We start from the raw sequence: 23122 nt of genomic DNA, 5'->3' as shown, positions 1-23122 counted from the left end.
GAAATTTCTAATCTGGGAGAAAGATACCAGCTGTCTTTTTGTGTCTCTGACAACTTTAAGAACTTCTGCCAGGCTCCTGGGTTGCTATAAATTGCCCCTAACTTGAAGGTGAATGATAGAATCTGAAGAGAGTTGAAGGAGAGTTGTGGGATTAATCAAACGAGGTTAGCATAGGATTAGTGTCAATGGATTCAGAAGTGAGAGACCCATTTCTTTGCTTTGTGGGTGAGCAGCTCTATGATTAATGAATACAGATGACCAGAAATAACTATATATCAGACAGTAGTACTGGTGAAACTAAAAGATTGTTATCGGATTGCCTAAAGATATGGATGAGGATCTGGGACATCAGCTTAAAAGGGCAAATAAGTATGACTATTTCAAGCTATTGTTTGATTAATGTCCTTACCCCTGTTTAACCAAAATGAGATTCCAGACACTTTGAAATATGGCTGGACTTCAACTATTTTCTGAAATGACCCGGTGAGCAATTGATTATAAGGCAGCTGATAATGAGCAGTAAATGCTGGCCTTGTCAGCAATGCTCACAGCTCTGTAGATAAAATACGGAACAAGTGAAATCATCTTTTTGCTCTTTTCTAGTAAATAACATCCTTCTTAAAACATGGTGCCTTGAATTCAATGCAATACTCCGATCAAGCTGTTGTGTCCTTAATGACACTTAGCTTCTTGGGTGTTGCTGAAAACTTACTCATCCAGACGTCACACCCCGGCTTGTGGAAATGTCTTGTTAAGGCAGAATGTGAGACATTTTCTGTAAAGTATATCGGCTCTGACCCACTCTCTCAGCTGCAGGATTTATATTTATGTGGTTCGTCTCGTGAAGGTCTGGCCAAAGTCGACTGTGAGGTGTAGATCTGAAAATGTAATACTGTTAAATGTCACAGGATGGAGGATGCACGGAGAACTGGTGATATTTGGAATTTATGTGATGAAAGTGTTACTTGTTACTTTACCAGTTCAAGCTTGAATGTTGTCCAATTCTTACGGCATACATCACAAAACTGTTAGAATGAAGTTAAGGCCAATCTTTTCAACAGTGGTTATGAATTTTCATGGGATTCAGTCAAGGCTGATGACTCCCTCCCTTTGTGCAGCCACTTCTAAGTAGATGGTTGAAGACATTCTGATTAAAGTTCATTTTGAGAAATCTTCTTGCTGAAAGTGATGACTCTGGATATAACTATGTCAACTTAGATTGTTTTTCTAACTTGTCCACATGTCTCCAGGTGATTATGAGAAGGAAACTGTAGTGTCTAATTTGCTGTTGTGTCTTTGTTGCCCGGAAAGACATCAGGATATCTGTCTGGTTTTTATTGCTATCTTTATTAGTCAACAAACTTTAATGCAGCTGGTGGCTTGTTTGGGAAAGAGATCTGGAGCTATATGAAAGCCAGACCTCATAAGGATGGGAAATTTCTTTCCTTGAAAAAAATTAAATTATCATTCTTAATAACAATCCAATCATCTCCTGGTCACAATTACTGATAGTTTCAAGTACATCTTTCACAGACTTGTCCTTTATTCGAAGATTCAAAGCATTATCAAAGAATGCAGAAATACGACTATGTTGAGATGTGTTTGCTAACAGGTAGCCATAAGGTAAGAAAAAAAAATTAAAAAGACCAACACCCGATCCACAAGAGAAAGGAAAGAAAAACAACAACAATTGAAGGGAACAACAACACTCTGAAACAAATTGAGTCCTCAGATCCAAACCCCAGAGCAGCCTAGAGTAGGATCAAAGCCTCACTAATAAGTTCATCATATTAATGAGCATGGAGCACAGCTGCCAGGGCAGTCTACAGAGTCTCAGAGCCATGGAGAGATGAGTGAACATCATGAAGAGTGAGCAAAATCGTCTCTCGCCTCGGATCTCAACACTCTGTCTCTTCAGTCTATCTGGGCTGACGTCTAAATTGACCAAACACCTGAACAACGAAAGACTCCAGCACCCTGGAGAAAGGAGTGAACTTTGCGGAGAACTAGCAAAATTGACTCTTGCATCCAATCTGTTCCGGTGTTTAAATTGTCAAAACAACGGATTTTATTTTGCACTAGGACCCAGCTACCACGAAAGGCCCAGGGCCTAGACCACACTGTCCAGGGACTCGCTATGGGCCCAGATTTCTCTGCCCTGCGTTAAGCCATGGGAAGTCCATGATCAACTATGCCATTCAACATGGCATCTAATGAATGTATAATAAAATGTGAAATTTGGTGCTTTGCGGCAACAGTATAATGCAAAGACATAAATGACAATTAATTACAAAATAAATAAATAGAGCAAAAAGTGAATAATGATAGTGTTTATGAGTTCAAAGGTTATTCATAAATCTAATGATTAAGGAACAGAAGCTGTTCTTGAAATCTGAGTTTATGTCTTCAGGCTCCTGTTTCTCCCCCCACCCCCCAATAATCATAAGGAGATGAGGACATGTCCCAGACAGTATTAGTCCTTAGGGATGGATGCCACCTTCTTGAGACACCACTTCTTGAAACTGTTCTAGATGGTGGGAGAGTTGTGCTCTCAATGGAGCTGTCTGGCCTATATCCCTCTACAGCCTGTCACGATCTCCTGTTCATTGAAGCCTTCATACCAGGCAGTGATGCGACCAATCAAATGCTTTCCACTGTACTTCCATAAAAAACTGCAGTGCAAAAGCTTTTCTCCGAAGAAAAGAAAAATCAAAAGGTGTTTAATGGTGAAATTCATTACTGAACCTTTTATTCGGTTAATTAAGTTCTCCATTATTTGCTTTGATAGACGTAAGGGTTTGTCCATTTTGCTATAATAAGAGGAAAGGTGTTCAGTTATTTGGGAAACCATAAGAGGAATGGTTCCCATTTCCATGGAAGGGATGCTAAGTAGAGTTTGAAGGAAGTTTGCTCAATGTTTTCTTTAATACAAATGGTAATCCAAAAAACAATAAGCTTCTAAATTTCAAATTCCAGAACCAGCAAGTGGTGGATATACTCAACAGGTCAGGCAGCATGGGTGCAGAGGAAAATGGAGTTAACATTTCTGGTTAATTTGAACACACAAAGTACTGATGAAAGGTAATAGATCATGCTTTTGTCACCATCAATCAGGGGCTCCCAACCTTTTTTTATTCCATGGACCCCTATCATTAACCGAGGAGCCCGTGGACCCTAGCTTGAGAAACTCTGCCATTGATTCTGCCTGGCATGTGGCCTGCTGAGATGGTGTTTTTAATTGCATTTGGTTAAACTTCAGACTTTGTAAAGATAGAATGATTATGCTCTCATGATTTCTTATCATCTTTGGAGATTATGCCATTAATATAAGCTCCAGATAGACATGCCTTATCAGTTGCTCTATAGCAGCTCATGAAGGAATCACTAACAATGAATTTTGTCATGCATCATATTCTCATTAACCTGCTCTAGTAGAACGTTTTCACTTGCATATTGCTTAATTGCACCTGACCAAGTCTGAAGTGATCCTGAGGGAGGGATTCTGTTTTCAGGTTTACAGCCTGAAATGGCAGAAATTCTTTCTCAGCATGCGCAATGACTCACGTTTCTCTGAAGTGCATCTCATCTGTCTTGTGGTTGTTTATTTCGCTGATTGAGAATGTTCAATTTCTGGAGCATATGAGTTGAAGTTTCCTGACTGCTGATTGAACCCTAAACATTAGCATGAGTGCACACATCTCATTATAAACAAAGTACAGCCATTAGCTCATCGTCCAAAGATTTAAAACAAGCTCCATCAAGAGTGTAGACAGAAGAGTATGTAGATGCTGGAATCTGGAACAAAGCACAGAAAGCTGGAGGAACTCAACAGGCTAGACAACATCTGTGGAAAGAAATGGGCAAATGACGTTTCAGGCTGAGACCCTCCATCTGGACTGGAATGGTTTAACCAGTCCACTTGAAGGTTCTTGACCAGAAACATTGACTGTCCATTTCCCACTACAGATCCTGCCGATTCTCGTGTGTTACACCATCAAGAGTGAATGCAATGTGAGGAAATCACCATCAATTCATCACTGTAGTCCTCCACCAGGCACAGATTAACAAGAAACATCAGGCACTCAGAACAAGCACATTGTGCTGGGTCAACCATGTGACCTGAACTCATTGCACAAAGTAACACACACCAACACACAAAATGCTGGAGGAACTTAGCAAGTTAGGCTGCACCTATGGAAAAGAGTACAGTCAATGTTATGGGCCGAGACACCTGAGGAGGACTGGAGAGAAAAAGATGAGGAGTAGAGCTAAAAGCTGGGGGGGAGGAAAGGGAGAAACACAAGGTGATAGTTGAAACCAAGGGGGGTGGAGGTTGAAGTAAAGACTGGGAAGTTGATCGGTGAAAGAGATACAGGGTTGGAGAAGGGGGAATCTAATAGGAGAGGACAGAAGGTCATGGAAGAAAGAAAAAGGGGGAGGAGCACCAGAGGGTGATGATGAGCCGGCAAGGAGATAAGTTGAGGGAGGGTAAAAGGAATGGGGAATAGAGAAGGAGGGGGAGAGCATTACCAGAAGGTCAAGAAATCAATATTCATGCCATCAGGTTAGAGGTTACCCAGATGGAATATAAGGTGATGCTCCTCCAACTTGAGTGTGACCTCATCATGACAGTAGATGAGGCCATGGATGGACATGTTGCAGTGGGAATCAGAAGTGGAATTAAAATGGGTGGGCACTGGGAGATCCCTCTTTTTCTGGCGGATGGAGCGTAGGTGCTTAGGGAAGTGGTCTCCAAATCTACGTTGGGTCACACTGATATACAAGAAGCTACACTGGGAGCACCAGACAAAATAGATAACCCCAACAGGTGAAGCGTTGCCTCAACTAGAAGGACTGTTGGAGCCCTGAATGGTAGTGAGGGAAGTGTTCATGAGACAGGTGCAGCACTTGTTCCACTTACAAGAATAAGTGCCAGGAAGGAGATCAGTGGGGAGGGATGGATGGACAAGGGAGTTGCATAGGGAGCGATCCCTGCAAAAAGCAGAATGTTGGGGGGGGGGGGAGGGAAGAAGTGCTTGGTGGTGGGATCCTGTTGGAGATGGTGGAAGTTATGGGGAATTATGTGCTGGACACGGAACCTAGTAGGGGTAGGTGTGGACCAGAGGAACCCTATCCATGGTGAGATAGCCAGAGGATAGGGTGTATGAGAAATAGAAGAGATGTGGTTGACGGCAGCATTGATCATGGAGGAAGGGAACCCACTTTCTTTGAAGGAGAAGGACACCTCCTTAATTCTGGAATGAAAAATCTCATCCTGAGATCAGATGTAGTAAAGGTGGAGGAATTGAGAGAAGGGGATGGCATTTTTATGAGTAACAGGGTAGGAAGAGGTATAGTCCAAGTAGTTGTGAGAGTCAGTGGGTTTGTAATATACATTAGTGGATAAGTTGTCTCCAGAGATATAAACAGAAAGATTGAGAAAGGGGAGGGAGGCATCAGAAATGGACTAGGTAAATTTGAGGGCAGGACAGAAGTTGGAGGTGAAGTCGATTAGCTCGGCAGGGGTGCAGGAAGCAGCACCAACGCAATCATCGATGTAGTGCAGGAAAAGTGGGGGAGTGAAGGCTTGGAACATAGACTGTTCCACATAGCTGACAAAATGGCAGGCATAGCTGGGACCCATGTGAGTACCCATGGCTACGACTTCTGGCTGAAGGAAATGGAAGAAGCCAAAGGAGAAATAATTGAGAGTGAGAATAAGTTCTGCTTTACGGAGGAGAATGGTGGTGATGGGGAAGTGGTTGGGTCTATTGTCTAGAAAGAAACGGAGGGTTTTGACAGCTTCCTGGTGGGGATGGAGCTGTATAGGGACTGGATATCCATGGTGAAAATAAGATGCTCAGGGTCAGAGAACTTGAAATCATTGAAGGATCAATGATTTGACCGTGTGAAGTGACACGGATGTACGTAGGAACAGACTGAACCAAGGAAGTAAAGCGAGTCGAGGTACAGTATGCAGATATAAGATTAGTGGGGCAGGAACAAGCTGAAACAATGGGTCTACCTGGACAGGCGTGTTTGTGGATCTTGGGTAAGAGGTAGAAACAGGAAGTGCGTGGTGAGGGAGCTATGAGGTTGGTGGCAGTGGACAACACAATGTGCCTGCCCCATTGATATGCCCTGGACAATTAGAGCTGAGTGCCTATAGCAGAGAGTCCTCCTAAGAAGTGAAGGGAACAGGGAGTGGATAGGTCCTGAGGTTCAATGCCCAAAATTATTTGATATCCTTTTGATAACTCACAGCTCCCAAAGCTCTTCAACATGGTGATATGAACATGAAATTCAAATTCACTAACACTACCTCTGTCCTTTCCATCAGAATCACCCCTCCCAACCATATGCAAACACACTTGTTTGTATTTATCTGATCCTACCGGCCTCTATTATCTGATCTCTTTCCCCTCCCTTACCCTCTCCTTCTCCATCTGAATATCACTCACATATTCTTCCCACTGTTTCCCCTCCCCACCTCCCTCTCAAATTTATTCTATGCTCCACTATACTTTCCTATCAGATTCCATCATTCAGTCCCTTGTCAGTTCCTTCACTATCACTTCCGAGTTTCTTTCATCATTCCACTTTCCACCCTTCCCTTAGCAGCCTATAAATCCCCTCCTTCTGGATCCAGATATCACCGACCAGCTCATCCTCCAGCCTTTCCTCCTACCTTTTAATACGGTTAGCACCACTCTTTCTTTGCAGTTCTGATGAAAGGCCTCAAACATCAGCAACTATTTTTCTCCTATTGAATTCACCTAGTGTTGCTGTGTGGTCCAGATTTTTAGCATCTGCAATCTCCTGTCTTCCAAAGGCTACTGAAAAGTGTCGAATATCTCTGAAACTGAAACATCTAAATAGCTTTATAAACATAAATCAAAATGCAGCATTGTTACATCTTAAGATCCTTGAAATTATTCTAAAGTAATGACAATAAGATAAGGAACTTGCAGCAATTACCATTTTAATCAAGTTGGCAACCCTATTGAAGTGAAAAGAATTCCATGACTTCCACCTGTGTTGGACTCAGTGGTCAAACGTGGCAACAATTATAATCCATCACGGCCCTATTTTTCATATTCCAATGTGAGGATATATATGGAAGTCACAGAGGAGCTGGACAGCGGGGATAAGTTGAGACTACACAACCCTGAACAATATTGTTATGATTTATATTTTCCTGTATTTCCCTGAAAAATTCACAAAACAAATGCCTGCATTTAACAGATGTATCATCTGCCTGGGAACTATAATTTTGTTCTCTGGCATTACACAGCCATGGCTGAACATATCAGAATATGACAAATTTAGTTTAGCCAATGACTATGAAGCAACAAATCCTAAAGAACAGCAGATTCCAACATCAACAATGCTTTACTTTTGTATTAGCCTTTCTGTTCTGACTGTTATGATTTAGAATAAGAGTCACCAAAAGTGCTTCAGGAGTGACCCGAAGTTATTGTCTTTTTTTAAGTTAGTGGCAGATCCATTTGCAGAATTTTAAAAAAAAAGGTAGTCTTGTATCTTCTGCCAACTGCGTAATTTTCCACACAAAAATAAAACACTGGCAGGCATCAGCCAATGTGATCATGAGCATAATCCTGGACTGATGAAATTCACAGGAAGGAGGATGAGCTCAATGGGGACAAATGAGCTCATGAGAACGAAAGCAACTTCATAAGATAGATAGGTTCATAACAGAGAAGGCAAGTTCCAAGGGTGGCTACAAGTTTGTGAGAGGTGCCAATTTCAAAAGAGAGTGGAAGGTTACAACAGAGAATGCTTACTAAACAATGGATCAGGATGGAAGTGAGAAGGCAGCCTTGCAAAAGCGATAACAAATAATATGCTGGAGGAAATTGGTACATCTGTTATGTTTGTTCTTTTTAAAGATAAACAGCATAAGTAGAAACGCTATGATTATTTTATTTACAGATTTACAGCAACAGCTTTTGCTCCATCCTGAGCACATTCGACGAGCTCATCCCCGTCATTTCAGGTGAACCATATGCATTGCATGCTAGGAACTGAAGTTCTTTATTATGTACACACATCATAACACATATTCCTTCTTTAAGGAAAAGAAAACAAACACAATACCATGTCCTCATAAACCTGCAAGAAACAATCTGCCTTTCCAATTAAGATATTTACAATTGTAATGAGCAAATCTTCTTCTTCATATGGCTTGCACGTTACACGCTTGGCGATCATGGATCTCCACATCGAACGATCCCTCGCAGTGATTTCTTGCACACTTAGATCTGTTAGTTCTTTCACAGTGTCCATATATTTTCTTCTTTGCCTTCCTCTTCTGTGTTTCCCAGGCATACAACCTTGTAACGTAAGGCATTCTATCTCCCCCTTTCTGATGACATGGCCCAGGAATTTAAATTTCCTCTCATTTAATGTTCTCATTAAAGATCTTTTTGTATGGGCATGTTGGAGTACTGTCTCATTAGTTACCCTATCTCTATATGATATTTCCAGCATTCTTCTAAGAAACCACATTTCTGTTTCTTCTAAGTTTCTTTGGAGTTCTGGTGTTATAGTCCATGTTTCAGAAGCATACAGCAAGATTGACCAGATGTAACATTTTAGTAGCCTAAGCCTTGTTGTAATAAAAATGTGTCTATTGGTAAAAATGGGTTTCATTTTTTGGGAGTTGGTTTTGACAATGGCAATTCTTCTTTTTTTATTTCTACTTTACTTCTAGCATCTTGAGATATAAAAGCTACCAAGGTATTTAAAGCTGGTCTTATGTTCAAACTCTTGGTTCCCGATGTGCTCGGTAAGTGGGAAGCCTTCAAAGGAGAAATTTTGAGAGTGCAGGGCTTGTATGTTCCTGTCAGTATTAAAGGCAAAGTTAATAGGAATAAAGAACCTTGGTTCTCAAGGAATATTGCAACTCTGATAAAGAAGAAGAGAGAGTTGTATGACACGTATAGAAAACGGGGAGTAAATAAGGTGCTTGAGGAGTATAAAAAGTGCAAGAAAATACTTAAGAAGGAAATCAGGAGGGCTAAAAGAAGACATGAGGTTGCCTTGGCAGTCAAAGTGAAGGATAATCCAAAGAGCTTTTACAGGTATATTAAAAGTAAAAGAATTGTAAGGGATAAAATTGGTCCTCTTGAAGATCAGAGTGGTCGGCTATGTGCGGAAGCAAAAGAAATGGGGGAGATCTTAAATGGGTTTTTTGCATCTGTATTTACTAGGGAAACTGGCATGAAGTCTATGGAATTAAGGGAAACAAGTAGTGAGATTGTACAGATTGAAAAGGAGGAGATGCTTTCTATCTTGAGGCAAATTAAAGTGGATAAATCCCCAGGACCTGACAGGGTATTCCCTCAGACCTTGAAGGAGACTGGTGTTGAAATTGCAGAGGCCCTGGCAGGTATATTTAAAATGCCGGTGTCTACGGGTGAGGTGCCGGAGGATTGGAGAATGGCTCATGTTGTTCCGTTGTTTAAAAAAGAATCGAAAAGTAATCTGGGAAATTATAGGCTGGTAAGTTTGACATCAGTAGTGGATAAGTTATTGGAGGGAGTACTAAGAGACAGAATCTACAAGCATTTGGATAGACAGGGACTTATTAGGGAGAGTCAGCATGGCTTTGTGCGTGGTAGGTCATGTTTGACCAATCTATTGGAGTTTTTCAAGTAGGTTACCAGGAAAATGGATGAAGGGAAGGCAGTGGATGTTGTCTACATGGACTTCAGTAAGGCCTTTGACAAGGTCCCCCATGGGAGGTTAGTTAGGAAAATTCAGTTGCTAGGTATACATGGAGAGGTGGTAAATTGGATTAGACATTGGCTCAATGGAAGAAGCCAAAGAGTGGTAGTAGAGAATTGCTTCTCAGAGTGGAGGCCTGTGACTAGTGGTGTGCCACAGGGATCAGTGCTGGGTCCATTGTTATTTGTCATCTATATCAATGATCTGGATGATAATGTGGTAAATTGGATCAGCAAATTTGCTGATGATACAAAGATTGGAGGTGTAGTGGACAGTGAGGAAGGTTTTCAAAACTTGCAAAGGGACTTGGACCAGCTGGAAAAATGGGCTGAAAAATGGCAAATGGAGTTTAATACAGACAAGTGCGAGGTATTGCACTTTGGAAGGACAAACCAAGGTAGAACATACAGGGTAAATGGTAAGGCACTGAGGAGTGCAGTAGAACAGAAGGATCTGGGAATACAGATACAAAATTCCCTAAAAGTGGTGTCACAGGTAGATAGGGTTGTAAAGAGAGCTTTTGGTACATTGGCCTTTATTAATCGAAGTATAGAGTATAAGAGTTGGAATGTTATGATGAGGTTGTATAAGGCATTGGTGAGGCCGAATCTCGAGTATTGTGCTCAGTTTTGGTCACCAAATTACAGGAAGGATATTAATAAGGTTGAAAGAGTGCAGAGAAGGTTTACAAGGATGTTGCCGGGACTTGAGAAACTCAGTTACAGAGAAAGGTTGAATAGGTTAGGACTTTATTCCCTGAGGCAAGGGGAGAAAAAAACAGAGGACATGGGTTAAAGGTGAAGGGGGAAAAGTTTGAAGGGAACATTAGCGGGGGCTTCTTCACATAGAGAGTGGTGGGAGTGTGGAATGAGCTGCCAGATGAGGTGGTAAATGCAGGTTCTTTTTTAACGTTTCAGAATCAATTGGACAGATACCTGGATGGGAGGTGTATGGAGGGATATGGTCCATGTGCAGGTCTGTGGGACTAGGCAGAAAATGGTTCAGCACAGCCAAGAAAGGCCAGAAGGCCTGATTCTGTGCTGTAGTTTTTCTATGGTTTCTATGTACAATTGGCAGTTGGGAGTATCCTGCTGTTTTGATATTACCATACATTTGTTTTTTTTGGCTAGACCAAAATCTGCTCTTGTTTGTGCTGCTTTGTCTAGGAGGATTTGTAGGTCTCCTGTGGCATTTGCTGTTAGGGTGGTATTGTCTGCATATCTTATACTTTTGATGTTAACACCTCAAATTTTTATCCCATCTAGGTCTTCTATTTCTCTGAGAATCATTTCACTATAGATATTAAATAATTCTGATGAAGCAACGCATCCTTGTCTAACTCCTCTTTGAAATTTAGTCCAACTGCTTATATTATCATCCAGTATAAATTTTGAAGCAGTTGTTGGTTCCTTCCATCAATGTTTAGTTTAGTGAGAATTAGAAATAATTTTTCATGTTGCACTTTGTCGAATGTTTTAGTGAAATCAATAAAACATAAAAAGACATCATTTTGATATTCAATTGCCCTTTCTGAAAGCATTCGTAGTATGAAAATTGTGTTCCTAGTTCCTCTATGTTCAATAAACTCATATTGTAGTTTAGAAGTTTCTGGTCTCAACTTGTTTTTAATTTGACTCAGAACAATTCTCAACAAACTCTTTATTATGTGACTCATAAGACTGATTGTTCTGTAATTTTCGCAGTCAATAGTTCAAGGAATTTTTGGCAGAGTGATAACTACCAATTTGAAGAGATTGTCAGGCAATACACCAGACTCATATATGCCATTAAACAGTTCAAAAAGAATATCTATGCCCAGATCTTCTAGGACTTGTATCATTTCCATTGAAATTTCATCAGGTCCAGTGGCTTTACCATGTTTCATGCTTTTCATTGCTTTAGTTATTTCTTCTTTGGTAATAGGTAGGCCAGAATTAGGGTGTTTAATATCTGGGGGTTCCCTTCTATTATCTTCAGACAGCTGCACTATATACTGAATCCACCTCTCACATACATTATCTCGATCTGTTAGTATGGATCCGCCTGCTGATCTTATGCATCCTGTAAAGGAGGTTTTCTTAATTCCAGCAACGCACATCAAAGTTGCTGGTGAATGCAGCAGGCCAGACAGCATCTCTAGGAAGAGGCACAGTCGACATTTCAGGCCGAGACCCTTCGTTAGGACTAATAAAGTTAGTCCTGATGAAGGGTCTCGGCCTGAAACATCGACTGTGCCTCTTCCTAGAGATGCTGTCTGGCCTGCTGCGTTCACCAGCAACTTTGATGTGTGTTGCTTGAATTTCCAGCATCTGCAGAATTCCTGTTGTTTGCTTTCTTAATTCCAGTTGTTACCTTAATTTACTTGTGCATTTCTTTGCTGTTGTTAATATGGCCTTCTACTTCATTGCGTTTTTGATTCAGCCATTCTTCCTTTGCGATACTGCACAATTGTCTGGTCTGTCTGTCTAGCTCTCGGTATTGCACTTCATTATTCTTCACTAACCTTCTTTGTTCCATCAGATCTACAATTTCTTTAGTTATCCACCCCTTGTTGATGTGTTGGATTTCTTGCACTGGGGTTATCTCCTCTGTTGATTGCTGTATAGCATATTTAAATCTATCCCAGATAGATGTTTTTTCGTTTTCATTGAGGTGTTCTTCTACAGCTGTTTTGAATTGTTGCTTAAGTATGCTATCATTTTTAAGTTCTCCCAACATATAATTCTTTCCCTTTTTTCCACGTTTCAGTTTCTTTAATTTTGTTTTGTTGGTAGCTATTACTGGATGGTGATCTGAACCACAGTCTGCTCCTGGGTAGGCTTTAGAATCTGTGATATTATTTCTAAAGTGTTCATTGATAGTAATAAAATCTATTTGATTCCTTGTTCTATCTCCAGGGCTAATCCAAGTACACAATCTATGTGGGTGGTTTTTATACCAAGTATTGGTGACCACTTGGTTGTTTCTGACACACCAATCAGTAAACCTTTCTCCATTTTAATTTTTCTCCTCTAATCCAAAAGGTTCTATGATGTTCCCAACCCTTTCCTGTCGAAATTTGGAGTTAAAATATCCCATGACTAGTTTTATATCCTGAAATTTACATTGCTAATAAGCACTGTCGAGATCTTCATAAAACTTGTTGATATCCTTTCCATCCGCATCATTTCTTGGCGCATAGGCTTGGATTATGCTAATTTTAAAAGGGTTACCCTTTAATTCAACTAAAAGCAGCCAGTTGGATATCGCCCACAATCCCATAAGACATTTTGATACTTGGTCGTTTAAAATAATTCTAACTCCATACATATGCTGTTGACCTCCAGAATATATTATCAGAGAACTATTCTTAGTGAATTTGCCACTGTCAGTCCATCTAATTTCTGACAGGCCTAAGATATTAACTTCCAACTTTTTCATTTCATTTAATGCGTTATCCAACTTTCCTTTCTGGTAAAGTGTACAGATGTTCCATGTTGCCAATCCTTAGCCTTTCCCTATTACTTACAGTCTCTGGATGACGGTCTGGTGTCACCTGCAGCCCATGACTACCCCAACCGAGCGAGGTGTTGTTCTGTTGATTAGAATCAACCCCATTCACGCTGTTGTCTGGTTTCCTTCTTTTGTTTCTTTCCATGGTTGACAAGGCAGAAATTTCAACAGCGGTTTGTCGTTGCTGCAGTGCTCATCTAACTAGAGCAATTGACCTCTACTGGTGCTCCCAATTGGGAATCATACACTAGATGTTGCCCAACCTTTGCTGTTGTTGTACAAAGACAGTCCTCCACCAAAGCTTGGAATCTATCTCCCTGCTGTCGAAGACTTCAATGATTTTAGGTGACACCACCACTATTGGTCTGGTTATTTTTCTGGTGCCAAACACTTGCCATAGACAGAGCTCCTTCAGCGAGGCAGGGTGCACCCAGACCTAAGCCCTATGTGAAGGCGGGGTTGTCTTGGGTAGGAGAAGCTATATAAATGCTTCTGGCTTTTCCTGATGTTTAGTCAGGACCAACCACCCCATACACCCCAATGAGCAAATACAGTCCCTTATTCATTCAATAACTCTCAATCAGTCTCTGAGGTGGCTTGATGCTCATTTTAGTCTGCTATTTCCCTCTACAGGTGTATTGCTTTCACTTGCTGTGTTAATATTAGTGTCTTTCTGAGAACTCTTATCAACATGTTCATTTCTTTCACATCCTTCTGTCAAGATCCTGTCTGTTCTTTTTCTGTGTGAGCATAATTTGCTTATAATGCCTTATAATGGAGCCCTGAACTACATCCATGTAATCATTGAGTCTTTGTGTAATTTCCAACTGATTCTGTCTCAATTTACGCTGCTCCCTCTTTTGACTATGTGACGGGGTCCTGAATTACCCCTATGAACTGCGTTTTTGGAAAGAGAGAGAGAGAGAGAGGTGTTCAACACCAGACACCTTGTTAAAAAGAAAGAGAGAGAAAGAAAGAGAGAGAGAGGTGAAGACTGCTCACAGTTTGTTTACACTTCTACAAGGACTCTAGCAGCTTCCAACTTCTTACAGAGAGAGAAGGGAGGAGCTGCTTGATGGACAGCTGGTGTTCAGCACGGTGAGATAAATAGAAGGTCAGCTGTTAGTCCTGGAGACACATGGTATTGAACACTGAATGAGCTTTGTTGTGCCCACAGAAAAAGTGGGTTTTGGAGGATCGATCAGGCGGATCGATCAGTGGCTCTCGCTGTGTGAAAAGGGTGTGTCCGATGGGGAGTTATTCCTGTTCAACCCTTGCCTGGGTTGATAATTCCACACAGAAGAATGGTCCCCTTTGTGGTGGTCACAGTTGGTGACTTCTGAAGGATTTCAGAGGACAACGGAAAGATCAACAGTGTCAGCTCGCCTGAAGACTCAAATCTCTCCCTCGCTCTCTCTCCATCACTACTCAACTCAATACCACGAACTGAACTGAACTTTACTCATCATCGTAAGACTATCTATTTACCCCTAGACTTGAAGAAGCTTGGTTTTCATACATTTCCACACTTACTTATATATATATATATATATAAATTCGTTGCTAACCTGTTTGAGATATCTGCATTTATATTACCGTATTGCATAGTTACTAATAAATACCATTAGTTAATAGTAATACTGAACTCCAAAGTGTTTTCCATTTCTGCTGGATCTTTAACCCATCACAGGATACGTGACAACTACGTATCATAGATAGTAAATCCTCCTGTTGGTTTGTGTTGAACCGTTGCTATTGTTCTGACCTTTGGGTCTGTGTGGTCTCCCCATCTTCCTTTAATTTTTCCTATTCAACTTCAAAGAGGATCATGTTGATATTTTTGTTTTTCGGTCCTTAACTGGAAGTTCATGAGAGACAGATGTTGACCCAATGCTGCATGACGTGGAAGCAAGACTGGCAACATGATCACTCTGTTCATCTCTGGCATCCAGACTGTCATGCTGGTGTAACTGGTAAGGATGTCTATGGAAGATGGAGTTCTTGTGTTTCTCCTGCACAATCTCCCTGGAGCTCTTATGGATGCTGTTACAAGTTTCTTGAACATGTGCAACCAGTTCACCCCCATCATTTCCATTTCTGGGTGAACCACCTGCCGTGCACACGGGGAATTGAAGTTTTTTAAATTATGTACACACATAATAACACACTAGAAACATCTGGGAAGGAAAGGAATCATCAAAGTTTTGGGTCAAGATTGTGTATTTGTCTCTCGCAGAAGTGATGAATTGGCAGAAGTAAGGACAGGGTCACAAGAAAGAAAGGGCATCATAGAAGACAAGTTAATGACCGAGAAAGCAGAGGTGCATGGAAAAGAATCTCATAGAGTACATCAGTAATAATTAGTTCATAAATGGAAGCACGTGGTGCTAACAAAAGCAGAAGGAATCAAGTGCAACATTATCCAAGGAGCCTTGTGTTGAACAGATGCTTCACGGACAATACAAGAGTCTGCAGTCGGCCTCTCAGGGTCTGTATTCATATCCATTGTTTCCATAATATGTAGCTCACCCCAATTAGGAAAAAGGCAATTCAATGTTGTGCTCTTCAGTGTATACTAAACTTACAAAAGTAATAAATTATGATCAGATGAGAGGAGGATGTCTACAGACTGGGGAAATGGGAAGAAGCATAATAAATGTATTTTATTGTGGATGAATGAGAAGGGCTGTATTTTGGGAGAACTATATGGATAATATATTCTAAATGGTAATATTGTGAAGGCAGTGAAAATAGAGTCTGGAGATACATGATCAAAACTTTTCAAAGGTATTAGGGCCCCCTGATAAGATTGCTCAGGAAGGTCATATGATTTCGAAAACAGAACACATGAACAAAGAACTCCACTCACATATTCCTGTGAGGATATATATATATATATATATATATATATATATATCTATCAGGAAAGCAAGAGCAGACTGGATCTCTTATTCTGTGAAAATGCTGAGGAGGGCCTTTCAAATTAAAAGAGAGGGTATACAGAGAGAATGTAGGGAAGTACATAACTGGAGGTTATTAATATAAGAGACCCATCAAGTCATCCAGGGTATTCAGAGGGAATTCCTTTACCCAATGAGTGGTGGCAATGTGAAACACAGCCTCACAGGAAGTGTTTGAAGCAATTAGTACAGAATGAATTTAAGTGGAGTCTGGACAAGATTTATTGCGGAGATGGAAATAGAGGGTCATATTAACAGATTTAGATGAGGAGAAATAGAAAAATTATTTGGAGCTTTAAGGCAAGTATTGACAGACTGGGTCTGCTTCTCTGCTGTAGACCCTGTGTAAACCTTTACAAAAATTACATTACTCTGCAGAATCATATTATGATTTCCCAAGTGTTATGTTGCAACATTTCCAGTAATTGACTGCAACATTTTTTAAATGACTGTTGGCGAGTTAACTGGCCTGGAGTTCTCTGCGTCTTCACTTCAATAGTGCAGTTACGTTGGTTGCTTTCCAATCTGCTGGGACTGGTGTCAAATGGGGAGACATTTGGAAAATTATAACACTTGCAGCCAATTTCTTTGCAGCAACCTCCTACCAAATTGGAAGATACAGGGGTCCAGAGGATTTGTCCAGTCTTAATAACAATAATTTTTCTGTTCTTCTTGGCAAACATCAGTTACTTTAGTCCTGCTAGGGTCCATCTGGTATTGAGAATTTACCTGGATGAGGCCCAAGAGAGGTTAAAGTACAGTAAGTGCCATCTTTAGAATCTGTAGTCTCCTAGCAGACTCTGTTAAGACATCCAAAGGGTGGCTCAGGTAATGGCTCCACTGAAGCCAAGGCAGATTAATCAGGTGTAAACAAGCAGAACTATTTAAGTGAATGGGAAGTAATGAGGAATAATGGGAAGTAATTGAACTCGTTATAATCTTGCACTTTATCATTTACCTGCACTGTACTTTTTTAGTAGTGTTTATTCTTTATTCAGAATCAGAATCAGGTTTATTATCATTGGCATGTGTCATGAAATTTATTAACTTAGCAGCAGCAGTTCAATAGTATACATAATATAGAAGAAAAAGAAATAATAATAAATAAACAAATAAATTGCAGTATACATATATTGAATAGATTAAAAATTGTGCAAAAAACAGAAATAATGCATTGTTGTTGTTTTACCTTACTCTAGTTCAATGAACTGTGGAATGATTTGATCCATATGAACAGTATACAGGACAAGCTTTTCATTATATCTTGGTACAAAGCATAATAGTAAACTAATGCCAATAAATATTTGAGCTAATTTATTAAGATTAATGTTTTTGAAGCTATACTGCATTAAACATTGTTAATTGGTTTATGGTTTGTGAAACGGGGCACCTCTTTTGCCTTATTAGAGAGAGAGAGCCTGTGGTATGTCGAATTACCGAGTGAACAAGTAGTTTTTGGGGTACAATAAAGACTTTATTGATGCTTTGCTGTACACTTAAGTGATTGGTGGAGAGTGCAAATGCTTTTTTTGCTGGTGGGGGAGGGAGGATATTGCTTTGCTGCTGCTTACGCATGGGAGTGGGGAGCTGGGGTGGTCTTTGGGGTTCTAGCATTTAACTGTCATTCATTCTTTGGGGCACTCCTCTGTTCTTGTGGATGTTTGCAAAGAAAAAGAATTTCAGGATATATATTGTATACATTTCTCTGACATTAAATGTACCTATTGAGACCTGCTGATTGTTACATGCACTGAGATACAGTGAAAAATGTTTATTTACATGCCATAAAAATAATCTCATTATAACTATTTTTACGATAAAAGACTGTCAAAGTCAGCGGCGCATTAAGATTGACGGCCATTATGTTCAGGGGAGGGTAGGAACTGGCTGCCAAAATCATATTGCATGTTGGCATTGCCACTTGCACTTGGTGAGACCCTGTATTTCATTGGCTTCACTGGTCAACTGAGACAAGCTGCTCCATGGAAGATCACATCCAAGACCGGTGTGTAAGGAAAAGTGTACTCAGCAAAGTAGATAGTGGCTAGTCAGGGAAATCATGGCCCTATACATTTCTCACTCCAAGCAGATATTTGCTCTATCTTTATAACTTGCATTGTACAGATATAAAATAGTTGACTGATATTTCAGAAACAGAATCAAGTTAAATATCACCACATATGTCATAAAATTTGCTGGTGAACGCAACAGGCCAGGCAGCAACTAAAGGAAGAACTGAAAGTTAGTCCTGATGAAGGGTCTCGGCCCGAAACGTTGACTGTATCTCTTCCTTTAGATGATGCCTGGCCTGCCACGTTCACCAGCAAATTTTATGTGTGTTGCTTGAAATTCTAGCATCTGCAGATTTCCTCTTGTTTGTGTTGTAAAATTTGTTGTCTTTGCAGCTGCAGTACAAAGCAATACATAATAATATAGAAAATAAACAGTGAATTGCAGAAAATATAAATATACATTAAATAGTATAAGTAATGCAAAAATAAAAATAAAAAAATAGTGAGGTAGTGTTCATGGGTTCAATGTCCATTCAGAAATCGACTATTTTTAAAATTTTGGCCATTTTGGATGTAGTTTTCTGGTTGTAACTCTGAGGAATCTATATTTACTCGTGCAGTTTTCCTTCCTTTTTTTATATATATTTGTGAATGTTCTTATTATCAGTTCTTGTGGGTTTTATTTAATTTCTGCTCATATTCCATTTTCTCTCCCTTTATCAGTGGGAGGAGTGCTTTTTCACTGGCAACTAAAGCACTCTTAATTTTAAAGTTTTCTAGTTTTGAAAAGATTATAAATTGCTTCTTTTTATGTGATGTTATCATTATCCTTGTTAATTCATTACTTTTTTTGCAGCGGAGTTTTTATTTCGCAAGGTAATGCGTACTTATTAAGGTTCTATAAAAATCCTTTCAATGTGTGTTATTACTTGTCTACCATCAAAGTTCAATCTCATTTTTCAATTTATCCTGTTCAACTAACCCTTCATCTCTACATAAGTGGTTCTATGCAAGCTTAGAGCTCTAGCATCAGACATCTACATTACCCTCAAGGCAAAATTTACTCATGCTCACACTTCCTTACTTATCAGATTAAATAATTAGCCTTACCTAATAAAATACCAAGATCTGAAATAGCCTATTCTGTACATTGTTCTGTGTATAATTCCAGGAAACTGTCTCAAATGCATTGTCAATTTAATTGTTTCTACTTATATGAAGATAGAGTTCTCCACAAGCATTCTTTTCTTTCTCAAGGACACCCTTTTATCACTTATTATAACTTTCTCAAAAGGTAACAAAATTACTTGTTGGATTTCTTTTGTTGAATCTAAACTTACATTGCATTCCACAACTGCTAACATTGCAATCCGGTACTGATTGCAATTTGAACTGAATTTAGCAGAAATTCTCCAAACATTGTCAAAAAATGGCTTCTCATAAAATATGTGCTCCTACACAATCACCATAAGCGCAGGTACACCACAAGCTGTGTGCTTAGCCCCCTGCTCTATTAAGGCCGTGAGACTAAGTACAGCTTCAACACTATACTTAAGTTTGCTGATTACACCACTGTTGTTGGCCAAATCAAAGGTGGTGACGAAATAGCATACAGGAGGGAGAATCAGAGTCTTCCCTAATCAAAAGCCCTGGATGAACCATGAGATCCAAAATCTGCTGAGAGCCAGGTCAAAGGCATTCAAGTCTAGTGACCAAGAAAGTTCCAAGAGATCCAAGTATGATCTCCAGAAAGCCATCTCATAGGTCAAGTGGCAATTCCACACCAAACATGAACCAACAAAGGATGTTCAACAGCTGTAGCAGGGCTTGAATACTATCATCTCTAATAAAGTTAAATCAAGCAACATAGGAGACAACATGGCTTTGTTTCCAATGGATCTCAATGCCTTCTATGCTCGGTTTGGCCATCAAAACATGGAGGAACCAACACAAACTCCAACATCCCCGATGATCCTTTGATTTCAGTCTTTGAAGCTGAGGTGCAAGTAGCCTTTAGGAGAGTCAAGCCCAGGTGGGGTACCTGGTCAAGTTCTAAAAACCTGTGCTGACCGCCTGGCTCGTGTGTTTACTAAGATCTTTAACCTCTCACTTCAACAGTGTATGGTAGCCAGCTGCTTCAAGCTGGCATCAATTATACCAAGAAGAGTGAGGGGATCTGCCTCAATAACTATCCCCCTTTATCCACAGTGATGAAGTGTTTTGAGGGGTTGGTGATGAAACATATCAACTCCTGCCCAAAAAGCAACTTACATCTGCTCCAGTTTGGCTACTGGAGCAACAGGTCCACAGCAGATGCTATCTTAATGGCACCTCATTCAAAACTGGAACATTTGGACAACAGCAAAGATCACATATTAGATGCTCTTTTTTCAGCTATAGCTCAGAATTTAATACCATCATCTCCTCAAAACTAATCAGTACAGTCCAAGACCTTGGCCCGAGTACCACATTGTGCAATGGCATCCTGGATTTCCTCACTTACCAACCCCCGTCAGTTTGGATTGGCAACAGCATCTCCTCACAATCTCCATCAACACGGTTTCACTTCAAGGCTGCTTGCTTAGCCCCCTACTCTACTCACGTACGACTGTTTGGCTAAGCACAGCTCCAATGCTATATTCAAGATTCGTGATGACACCACTGTCGTAGGCCAAATCAAAGGTGGTGTTGAATCAGCATTCAGCAAGGAGATTAAAAATCTGGCTAAGTGCTGTTCATTACAATCACCTCTTACCCAATGTCAGGAAGACCAAGCAGCTGATTCAGGAGAAGGAAACCAGAGGTCCATGAGCCAGTGCAGGATAACAGGTGGAGAAGGTTAGCAACTTTAAATTCCTAGGTGTTATTATTTTGGAGGAACTGTCCTGGACCCAAAACAATTATGAAGAAAGCATGACAGCACCTCTACTTCCTTAGGAGTTTGTCGAGATTTGGCATGACATCTAAAACATTGACAAACTTCTATAGACGTGTAGTGGAGAGCATATTGACTGGTTGCATCACAGATTGGTATGGAAACACCAAAGTCCTTGAATGGAATATTCAACAAAAAATTTTGAATACTGCCCAGTCCATCATAGGTAAAGCCCTCTCCACCAGGAGCACATCTACATGAAGTGCTGTCACAGAATGTAGCACCTATCATCAGGGACTCCAGCCACCCAAGACATGCTCTGTTCTCACTGCTACCTTCAGGAACAAGATACAAGAACTTCAGGATTCACATCACCAGGTTCAGGAATACTTACTACTCTTCAACCATTAGGCTTTTGAATCAAAAGGGATAACTTCACTCAACTTCACTTGCCCCATCACTGAAATCTTCCACAACCAATAGATTCACTTTAAGGGCTTTCTCATTTCTTGTTCTCCATAGTTATTGCTTATTTATTTATTATTGTTGTTTCTTATTTTGTACTTGCAGAGTTAATTTTCTTCTGCTCTGGTTGAATATCCTGATTGGGCCAGCCTCTGAATGATCCTGTTATAGTCATTAATCTGCAAATTTTTTGAGTATGCCCACAAGAAAATGAATCTCAGTGTTGTATATGGTGATAAATATGTACTTTGATAATAAAATGTACTTAGAACTTTGAAAATATGGTCTAGTGGTGCCACAAGAACAACCTCTCACTCTAAGTCAGCAAAACCTAGAGAACCAATTATTTACTACAAGTGGAAGAAATCGTGGTCCATCAACCAGTGCTCATTAGGTGATTGCAAGGGAGAGGGTCAGTAACTTTAAATTCCTCGGTATTATCTGATCAGAGGATCTGTCCTGGGACTACCATGTATGTGCTATTCCAAGGAAGGCAAAGCAATGCCTCTACTTTCATTGAGGTTTGCGCAGATTGTGCATGTCATCTGAAACTTTAACAAACTTCTATAGATTCACAGTGGAGAATATCCTGACTAGTTGCATCATGGGCTACTATGGAATCACCAAAGCCCGAGAATGGAAAAGCCTACAAAATATAATGGGTACAACCCAGTGTATCACTAGAAAATCCCTCAGCATCATTGAGTACATCTGCAAAGAGTGCTAGCGCAAAAAAAGCAGTATCCATCATCAGGATATCCAACCACCCAGGCCATGCTATCCTCTCACTGCTACCATTGTGAAGGAGGTACAGGAGCCTCAGGTCCCATGCCATCAGGTTCAGGAACTGTTGTTCATCTTCAACCACTAGGCTGCAGAACAATGTGGAGTACTTCACTAACACAATGCTGAATGGATCAATGACTACATCTGCAGCATATTTCCACCCACACTAGAATTCCTACAGTTCGCCTACTAACACAGCCCATCAACAGATGACGCAACAGATGCAGCTCTACACACTGCCCTTACACATCTGGAGAAGAGGGATGCCTATGTGAAAATGCTGTTCTTGGACTACAGTTCAGCATTCAACGCCATAATTCCTCCAGGCTCGTCAGGAAGCTCAAAGACCTCAGCCTTCACCCTGCCTTGTGTAGCCGGACCCTGAACTTTCTGTCATATCACCAATTAGCGGTAGGAGTGGGACCCTCACCTCTGCCCCTCTGACCATCAATATAGGTGCCCCTCAGGGATGTGTACTAAGGCCCCTCCTTTCCTCTGTGTATACCCTTTGACTGTGTCACCACTCACAGCTCCAATCTGCTAAATAAATTTTCTGAGAACAGTACACTGATTGACCTTACCTCAAATAATAATGAGGCAGCCTACAGAGAAGAAGTCATCACCCTGACACAGTGGTGTCAAGAAAACAGCCTCTCCGTCAATGTTACAAAAACAAAGGAGCTGGTTGTGAACGACAGGAGGAATGGAGACAGGCTAACCCCTATTGACATCAATGGATCTGAGGTTGAGAGGGTGAACAGCTTTAAGTTCCTCTGCATAAA

Source organism: Mobula hypostoma, chromosome 5 (genome assembly GCF_963921235.1).
Source record: "Mobula hypostoma chromosome 5, sMobHyp1.1, whole genome shotgun sequence".
In the NCBI taxonomy this organism is placed as follows: domain Eukaryota; kingdom Metazoa; phylum Chordata; class Chondrichthyes; order Myliobatiformes; family Myliobatidae; genus Mobula; species Mobula hypostoma.
This window is presented reverse-complemented; position numbering follows the sequence as displayed.